Raw genomic sequence first — 10,750 nt, 5'->3', positions numbered from 1 at the left:
TCATTTTCTTCAGAAGGAAGCAGAAATGAAGTCATTAAAACCCAAATGGCATCGCTTCAGCAGGAATATCTTAAGCAAAAACTCAGACAACCACAGACTTTCCCTGAAATGTCATTGGTACCAAACCCTTTTGATTCCACAACAGCATGGCCACAACCCTCTTTTTCCCCTTTCCCAAAAATTAGCCAACCGCCACTACAAGAATTTCGGCTTATCGCAACAAAATATTTTGTCACTAAAATATCAAAATTGTGACTATTTCGCTAATGTGATGAATATATGGTCACCAAGTTGATCACATTAAGCTCGTACTCTTAAGTGTATAGTGACGAAAGAGCGTTTGGTCACCATAGGCTAAATATTTATTGTGACAATAATAATTTGCCACTTTAACCAGTTTATTGTGATAAATTATTTGTAACAATAGAAGACACTTTTTATCACTACTATATTTTGTCACAATTGATTTATATTTAAGACTAAATAAACTTTATGGTAAGAAAATAACATATTATGACAAAATTGATTTTGTCAAAATTGTAAATACTACTAATTATTTGCTCATAATTTTAATAGCGACAAAAATTTATTTGTCATTAACTTTATTGTGGCAACATTTAGTTTGTCACATATTTATTTATATGACAATATTATTTATCAATTTTGTACAGTGACGGAAACAATTTTGTAAAAATTTTAATACATGACAAATACTTTTACATGACAAATTTATTTTGTCAAAATAATATAGCATGACAATATTGTTTGTCATCTCAATAATGATAAACTATTCATATCTATATTTACAATCTATAATACTGAACAGAACAAAATAAAAAACAAAAACCAAAAAAAAAAAAAAAACAAAACAAAAGATGAAGGGCTAGTAAAGGAAGCAGAATGGAGGTAATTGCACCATAATTCTTTACATCATATATAATGCCACTTTACGTCATATACAATACCCATGATTGGAAAATTAACTATGAACTATTAATATTTCCAATCATTCAAAAAAGAAATCTACCAACAAAAATCATCTTCAATTCCCATATGTACATAGGCCATCAGATCATTCTCCCTTAAAAATGCATCAGAGGGAAACACAACCTTTAATATAAACAACTTTGTTGGACACCCCCCCATCCATGAAACAGTTGCTAATTTGCTCTCAAGGTGACGCATGCTAGTGCCGACCAGTCTTGGAAACAGCCTTGTCCTTCAACACCCCTTCATGGTGATTGGAAGTCTCAGGTATCTTAAGACCATCAGGCACAACCCTTCCATTAAATATCTTTTAGACAGGAAATTGCAAAATAATCCAGTTTAGATGACTATATAGGTATAACAATAGAGAAATTGGGTGGCAGAAATGAGCAAGTATAAATGTATATTGGCTTCAATTGGTGTACATCAATAAGTTAGTACATGCAAAATATCAAGTTCATATCAGGGATTTTGTTACCTCTAATGGCGCTGCATATAAAACCTTGTTGTTGTATAGTCTCCATAGTATATATATATGGCTAATCCCCAGTTAAGCCCGTGGTCTATCTTAATGTTAGAAGAACATCCCAGTCTGTGAAACCGCTCTTACAAATGCCATATTCGCAGTCAAAGTTGGACCATAAGCCACTGGCCACACAATAAAAAAGTAAAACTACATTAATTAATTACATTGAAACTTGAAAAAGTGTTGAACCCATACTAGTCAACAAGTAAAAGGAAAGGCATCCTTGCTCTATTGATCAACATGGCAACCATCAAGATTTCCAAAGAACTAATTCATTCAAAGAAAAAAACACTAAAGATGCTTAGGGGGAAGAGATCAAAAGGGTCCTATACTATTTTTGCTCAAGTTCAAGCTAATGAAATATGCCTCAGAAGATTAAATCTTCCCCTTTCCATTTACATTTGCAACTAACACACATAAACACACTATATAACAATTTACCAAACACCAAATTAGAAGTAAAAACAGAAAATTTTAAATTAAAAATATAGAAAAAGAATAAGAAATACTGAAAATATATCATGTTTAGAAATTCAATTTCATTAAAAGTTTTACATTTAATTTTATAAATTTGGCATTCAGCAAACAGTCCGAGTTACCAAAACAATAATGACTTGTAAGGTGTAGATCATATGTGCATATAATTTCCTTTACCATGTTCTTTACAGTACTACAAGATTAATAAGACAACAAATATCAAAAACTCTCAAAAAAAATAAACACAACCCAATACCCATCAGGAATGTCTAATAAGCACTTTATAATGATAATACTAACAAAGCACACAAAATGAAACAAGTCCGCAAGGGTTTTGGTTAAAACAAGACATGAAGTAGTCACGTGGAAAGAATTAATCAAACTATAATATCAAATTCAAAAGAATGAAGACAACCATTAAGGCATTTCTCTAAAAAGAACAACTTATATAATACCAAACAAAGCTTACAAATGAACGAAACTAGCAGTTTTTTGCTTCAAAACAGATGAAGTGGTCAAGTGCAGTGAATTAATCAAACAACAAACAAAAACTTTCAACAAATGAACAAGCCCGTCAAGAAATTTTCCAAATACAAAGACTTTAATACTAAACACATAAGCTCACAAATGAAAGGAACCCAACAAGCGTTTTGCTTCGGATAAGACATAAAGTGATGAATGCAGTAGTAAACAAAAAGAATATAAAATTCAACATATGAAGACAACCCTCAAGAGAATTCTCTAAAGATAATAACTTTAATACTAAATCAACAACGCACGAATTGAAAGGAACCAAGCAAGGGTTTTGCTTCAAAGAAGCCACAAAGAGGTAAAGTGAATGAATTAAACAACAAGTAAATAAAAAAATATAAAAAAATGAATGCAAACCTAATTCCCTAAAAAGATAGCTTTAATTATAACACCAAACAAAGCGTAAGGATTTTGTTTCAACCGAGACATAAACTGATCAATTGTAACGAATTATCAAACAATTTCCCAAAAAAAGAAAAACAACCCATCAAGAGAATTATCTTAAACACAACTTAACTCTAAAACATACAAAGCTCAAGGATTTTGCTTCAAACAACAATAAGTGATAAAATGTGTCGAATAATCAAACAATAATCAAACAATTCAAACGAAGCACCACAACCCATCAAGAATTCTCTAAAAATCCAACTTTAATGGTTAAACAAACAAAGCTCACTAATTCAAAAGAATCCATCAAGGGTTGTTTTATTTTGCTCGTTTGTGTACCTCCAACAACCAACACTAACACCAATGCTGCAGCCAATGCCGCCGCAGAAAGAACCCATTTTGGTGAGGTCCCTGAGCTTAATTTGAGTGTTCATCTTTTTCATCTTCTTCAAGATAAGCAAGAGAGGAACTTGATGTTGATATGGGTCTTTCTCCTCGATTTCTCAAAACAAAAACAAACCACCTATACAAATAAAACTACACCATCATTCAAATATAGGCCCCAAACAACATTACTTGAAGCCAAAACAAAACTCAAACCCAGATATATAAATTTCTACAGAAAAACCAAGCCTTATCGTTCACAACAGTAAAAATCCAATTTTTAACCCATACAACAAACCCTTATATAATAACCATTATTATGAAAATCCTGAAGCAAAGGTACAAAATAATGAACTGATAGAACAAAAAACACAATAAAAACAAACCCTAAATAACGATTTGTTTTGAAATTAAAGCCATTTTTTTCCCAAAAAAAAAAAAGGAAAAAAAAAAAAGGAAACCTGGCCTTTGACTTTGAGGTTTATGTGAGCCGATTGATTGTTGGGCTTCTTGTCTTCCTCTTGCGGTGATTGCTAACGCCTGACATCTTCTGTCCTTTTGCGTTTCTACACAACCTTCCCACTTCCTTTAACACTAGTTTTGGAAAATTTATTGCTCCCTACTTGAATAAAGTAACAAGGTAAACCCCAAATAATATAACATTTGACCCCTAAGCAATGTAAAGAAACAAAATCAACCCATTTTGTGTTGCGGGAATGAAATGTTTTCTTAAATAATTGGGTATATGATAATATTTTTAAAATGTTATTTTATTTTGATTAATGATACATTATAAAAAAGCTATTTTATATTAGGCTATTGTAACACTTAAAAATGCTATTGTAATATATATTAATGACATTTAAAAAAAAGAGTTACCTTAATATATAAAGTGTTATAAAAAGTTGAAGAAAATTTTTACCATACTATTTTAACATCAAGTGTTACCATAAATAGTCTACAATACACTTTCGAAAGTGCAATTTTTTTTTTAATTTTTAAAAATAAAAGTAATATTTTAACAACGATTGAATTAAAATTTGGGGACAATATTTACAATAATTGAAATGTGTTGCTACGATTTTACAAACAGATTTTTTTTAATTACGATCTGTTGGTAATTTGTTTTAGACCAGATTTCTTGATTCTAGCTAGATATAGCAAAACCTGACCCGCCTCTAATCACCCCCCAATCCCGACCAAATTACCTAGCCCTTGACCTCGTACCCAATCCTATGCATTAATGAGTTTTTTTTTTTTAATGACATATATGTTATTACTAAAACTTGAAAGGAATGACAAATACTTGTACGTGTATTATTATGTTTTTTACAAATTTTTGTCACAATATATCACGTTTAATTTGACTCAAATATTTTGTCATTAATACCTCTATTTTAACATTTTCAAATGAATTTTTTTTTTTTTTTTTTGCAATGATAAATAATTCTTTTGTGACAAATTAATTTGTAATTATAGCATGTTACTATATACTGATTAAAGTTTTTATGACAAATATGTTTGTCACGATAACAATTTATCTCGTGTTTAAATTTTGACAAAAACATTTTGTCATTAATCCTCTATTTTAGCATATTTATGGCATTTTTTTTTTTTTGTAATAATAAATAAATTCTTTTGTGACAAAATAATTTGTATTTATACATGTATACAATATAGTGATTAAATATTTGATGACAAAATATGTCTGTCACAATAAACAATTTACCTAGACGCAAATTTGGCGCCAAAATTTGTGACGAATATTATTTAAATGTTTTTCTTCATTACATTTATTATGGGTTTCTTTATTGTTAAAATATTATGACCTATTAGTTTTAGTCACTATTATTCTCTTTGTCATCTTAATGTGATGTTTTTTTTTTTGTCATAATACCTATATTACTCGTGACAAATACATTTGACAAAATTAATTTTGTCACAATATAATATATTTCTTGTAGTGCGTTGGTCCCACCTCATTACCTTCTGGTGCTGTTCAGCTTTTGGCAACACTGAACAGTTATATGCCAAGCTCCGCAAAGAACGTGATAAAAATCAAGCTGGAACGAGAACAAAGAAGCGAGAAAAGTATTCTGCTAGACCGCGGACCCCATCCGTTGATATTCCTGACTCTTTCTCTTCCTTACTCAGACCTCCATCTCCTAAGCCTCAGCGTCCTTTATCTAAGGATAAGGCTCCAAGCACATAATGATGATGGAAGACCCCAACCTTCTGCTAATCCTGACTCTTCCGAAAATCCCGTCTCTTCCAATTTATGAGCTCTTTTTTGCGATACATGGCAGAAAGGCAACGTCTTGCCGCCTCGGGTCTTTCTCAGGACTCTCTATCTACCTTCCAACAGAATCAGAAGCCGATATACCTTCGACTGATGAATCTTTCGAAAGTGACTTTAACCTGACAGTGATACTTCTATCAACATCCTCATTTTTATCCCCAACTAATGACCCATCAGCCTGAATCGTCCAACACACCTGTTGTTTCTGAGGTCGATGATGAGATGCCTGAAGGTGATGATTCCATTCCAGACTCTCCGCCTATGTATCGACAATCTCATCATACTCCGGCTGAACGTGACTCTTTTACAGCCTCAGCAAAGCTCCATACTTTACCGTCGATCTTCCTCCACAAATGGAGAATTATTATGGTTCTTTTGGTTATGTTACACCAATACCGCATTGCCATTCAATTCCCCATCTCTATTTTGCAAATAATTTCCCAATACCAGTCAACCTCAACCCCTGAATTGCACTCTTTGATGACTTTTCTCCGATGGTTCAAAACCCTCGACAAATGGAAATCTGTGTTTGCTCACCAACTTGCCCGATACAAAGGTCCGATCTCTACCAAAATGGCATGGTCTATATTGTTTTTTCATAGACATCACTCTATCAGATCTGACGACCTATATTTTTCACAGCATCAAGTCACATTTCATCGGTCCTATCCATATGACCTCGTCCATAATATGTTTGATCATCCTGTTGAGACTAGATCAATTCAAAAAATCCTTTTTGAAAAAAATCAAATCATTCAAGATGCAATATAACCATCCTTTCATGATGATGCTCCGTGGGAACTCTTTCCTCCAGACTACACTGAGAAATTACTCCGAGCCAAACAGACATGCATACGTTCCATCAATGCTCAATTCGATGACAATTCATCTTATCCAGAATGGTGGTACCCGGACTCACAGCCAGATACGGTGCAGGAAGAAGAGCTTCAGCAGTCTCATGATTACTATCTCCATAAATCCAGACGACAACAATACGTGAATGCACCACGTACATCTGCAGCGCCAACATCTCAGATTCCAGACATTTCTTCGGATACTCATCTAGATACATCTCCCCGACAAATTCCTGCTGACTGGATTCAATCAATGGGTATAAAATATGAAAGAGTTATTATATAAATAATATCGTTCTCTTTCTCCTTGTGAGGTTTTTGAATTCTATAATTAGAATTTGCAATAAAATAAATAATAATTGCACAAGATCGATCTTCGCATTACGGCGAGGACCATTTGATTTTGCTGAACAACATGTCTGCATTGCATGTAAGAACTGGAGCAACAGTATACAGTTGGACTATTTGACTTCGTCTGCAATGAATCATTCAGCTATTGATTTGTATGTCTAAAAGGAGCAAAGCTGAAAATCCACAACTACCAAGTACTATTTAATCAAACCAGGACATTAGTCTGTATCCATACCAAGTCTTTTTTCATTTTGACTAGTGTTTAAGGCTTCAATTTATTCCAAGTGACTGTAATCCTGTTAGTTCTTTCAAGCATAAACTATACTTATGGCACTGACCAACGACATACTGAAAAGAAAATTGAAAAAGCCAGAAAAATGAAAGAGGCAAGCAGTGTAGTATTCATGCCAGATGACCATAACAAGCTTAATGCATCATGCCATTAGTATATAATGGTGAACCTAATGCTAAAACTTTGTTCCCACGGTGTCAAAGGGCCCTTTGATTTTTTGTTGCAAATTGAGACCAAAATCAAAACCTAAACAGTACAATAATCCAAGCAGCAGGAAAAACACAAGTAATATGAACAATAAGTAAAGCAGAATAATAAAGAGAGATACACGGATTTATAGTGGTTCGGTAATCACACATATTACCTACATCCACTCTTCAGGACAATAAGGAACCATTTACTATGAGAATATAGAAACCTTACAGAGATTTATGCTCACTCCTTTACACAAGGCAAAACCCGAGTAAAACCCCTTTGCACAACACTCGTAAAACCCAGATGTACTCACCTCTCATACACGATACAAAATAACCAGAATCAGTGACAGATTTATACTCAAAGAGAAGGCAAAACAGAAAATACAGCTAAGACCTACTACCACCGTTTGATTCCATCAACGATCTTCAAGTTTCCAGCATATCCAGATTCGTGACAACTTTCTCTCTCTGTAACCAAGAGAGAAAGCTCGAGAATGAGAATTGAGCAAAACCTAATTTACATTAGGTTTATTTAAAAATAGAAAAGACAGAATTAACCCTTAGTCTTTAATAAATAACTTTGACCATCCAAGTTATAAGTTGACTTCCACGTTGGCATAGGTCAATTGACACATCACAAATTTTTTTTTTTTTTTTTTTTCCAGCTCAATCTCAATCCCTTTGCAAGTGATTTTCCTTTTAAAAGACTACTTCCGATTTAGAAGAGTTAAAAAGACACAAATACATCGAATATGAATATGGATGAGCAATGGCGATTTGATTTGCAATTTTTTTTTTTGTTATCAAATATCAACTTAGGGGCCTTTTTCTTTTCTTTTACTTTTTTGTCACTACACTTTTAATTAGCTAAGCGATAATGTTGTCACTTTTGCAGGATTTGCTTGATTTTTGCCCAGCAAAAAAGTGGCTGACTATGAGAAACTGAAGAACTTTTACACAGCATATACATGCTGATGAGGAGATACGCTACTGCTTAAGAGGAAGTGGATATTTTGATGTTACAGACAACTGACAAGGATGAACAATGGATTCGAAGCTGGTGATCTTATAATTATGCCAGCCGGAATTTACCATCGGTTCACTCTTGACACCAGTTATATGTTAAGGTAAGTAAAACTTAACATAGGATGTCTTTTACCATGATTAGCTTGGACAAATCAAACACTGAATGCCAGAGTTCCTTAGAGATATTATTTGATTTATGTATGCGCAAGTGCAGTTGATAACTTGATATGGTTGCTTGCGGGATAACCAGTATAGACAGCATATAATCCGCAGAAAGATCATCCTGTAAGAAAGGAGTATATCAAGGATTTGACAGGGAAACCTGGAGTACCACTTGAATCCCATTCGGATTTACGGGTACTCATGCGCCCACTTCTATGTATGCATATCTATTGTTTATCTACTGTATATTTATACTTTAATGGCGAATGTATTCTGTCTTCTGATATCCTGTATTTAGCTAAATCTATGTATATGCATTTGAAAATTGGTACTCATCCTGATTCGTCATCATGTTTTGAAAATTGGGTAAACAGGGTTGATCTTGTCTTTGTAAAACCGTGGATTTTGACAAGACAAATTCAAGTAGCTTCCCGTGTGCTTTGTACAAGAATAATGAAACACTTACGGCTCACAGAACTCTGAAACCACAACACCTTTTCTTAACTTAAACCCAGAAATTCTGAAGACCCATTGACCATGAGACAACGTTTATATAATAAGGCTTTCATTTCATATTTGATATGTTTATGAGGTTCATGTGAGGTGATGCGTGGATTGGAGTGGGCATGCTTCATGCCTGAATGTGGATGGGATATTAAATTACAATATTTATCAAAAATATTCCGAACATCATAAAAAATATTCCAAACATCGCTATTCAACTGACAAATCCTTACCATATGAATAATATAAGAGTTAACAGCTTTTTCTCACCCAAATAATGGTTTAGTGACACTTTCTCACCCACGGACTTTTAAGATACCATTTAACTATCCAAATTTATATTTTCGCAACAAAAAAAAACAAACTCTGTTCAAGCTGTTGGGTTTTTGAAGAAGGGAGATTGATGAGTTTTTTGATGGTGGAATGTTGGATTTTGATGGTTGGGATTGATCAGAATTTGATAATTGCTCGATTGTCGGTGATCGATAGGGTCGGTAGAAGTAGGGTTTAAGGGGTTTTGGTGAGTGATGATCGGGGAAGAGAATAGTGGTGCTGTAAGGTCATAATGATGCTGGAATCGGAAATTGAATATAGATTTAGATAATAAAGTGGTATTTTAAAAGATTATGAGTAAAAAAATGTCATTAAGCCATTATTTTGGTGGAAAAAAAGTCATTTACTCATAATATAATGACAATGCAAATATTGTAATCATATGATAATTAATACGGTGATCTTGTATCATATTATTAACTTTGAAAATTATATATTACTTTTGTATTGTATTAGGTGTTTAATTGTATATGATTTGAATGTTGTGCGGTAAAACAAATTGAAGCCCTGCCATTATCTTTTACGGGGGATGGACTTTCGCAATTCAATATTCAACCCATCAACAAAGAATTTTCAATTTTGTATATTAACCTTCTTACACGCTAATGCGAAATAATCATAATGATATATTTCAATTTATTTTCGTATAAATATTTATTTATCAAATTTTGATTATGTGGCAACTATTTTATGCTGCTGAATGAAGAGAGATTTGATAGGGCGTAGTGTGACGCCTCTCAAGCATTTCATCAAAGGCGTGCGTTACCCCGACATTCTAGAACCTTTTGGAATAGTCTTGTATATGTTAGAATCTTGTAATTAATATGGTAGTTGATAGATGGTAGTTTGGAGTTAGCTAATCTCCATCGTTGATTTCGGGAGATCTAGACCGTCCATTATAAGCTCCAACTACTATAAAAGGGAGAGACCTTCATTTGACTAAACTATCCAAGAATTGTAAAGTTCTCTTATTAGTAAAGAGTTTTCTTCTAGCATCTCTTGTGAGTGAGTTTGTGTGAGTGTTTTCTTACTTGCAGGGTTAGAAGCGTGAGCAAGTAAGACTGACATAGGGTAATCGTCAGGAGATTGACACCTAGGGCTGCACGAGTTTGAAGGGAAGCAATCGAGTCGTGACAGTAGGAAGGCTTCTTTTGTTTAATGATATATTATAAAAATGACAAAAATGCTTCCAGAAAGTTGGTGCTTGGTTTTGAAAAATGGGGTGACTTTGTGTATTTCTCAAACTTGAGGGAAAAGTTTTTATCTCCATTGATTAAGGGGGCAAAGATCAATATTACATTTATAAACCCTTCTCACTAACTTTCTCTCATAAATATGTGATGTGTCAACTCATAATTAGTCAGTTTACAACAAATCTCGATTGCTCGAGTCTGGGTCTGCTGGCCAAATATGAGCTAGACTAATTGTCCCTGAACCATC

The sequence above is a fragment of the Pistacia vera genome, unplaced genomic scaffold, assembly GCF_008641045.1.
Source record: "Pistacia vera cultivar Batoury unplaced genomic scaffold, PisVer_v2 Contig59, whole genome shotgun sequence".
NCBI classification, from domain to species: Eukaryota; Viridiplantae; Streptophyta; class Magnoliopsida; order Sapindales; family Anacardiaceae; genus Pistacia; species Pistacia vera.
This window is presented reverse-complemented; position numbering follows the sequence as displayed.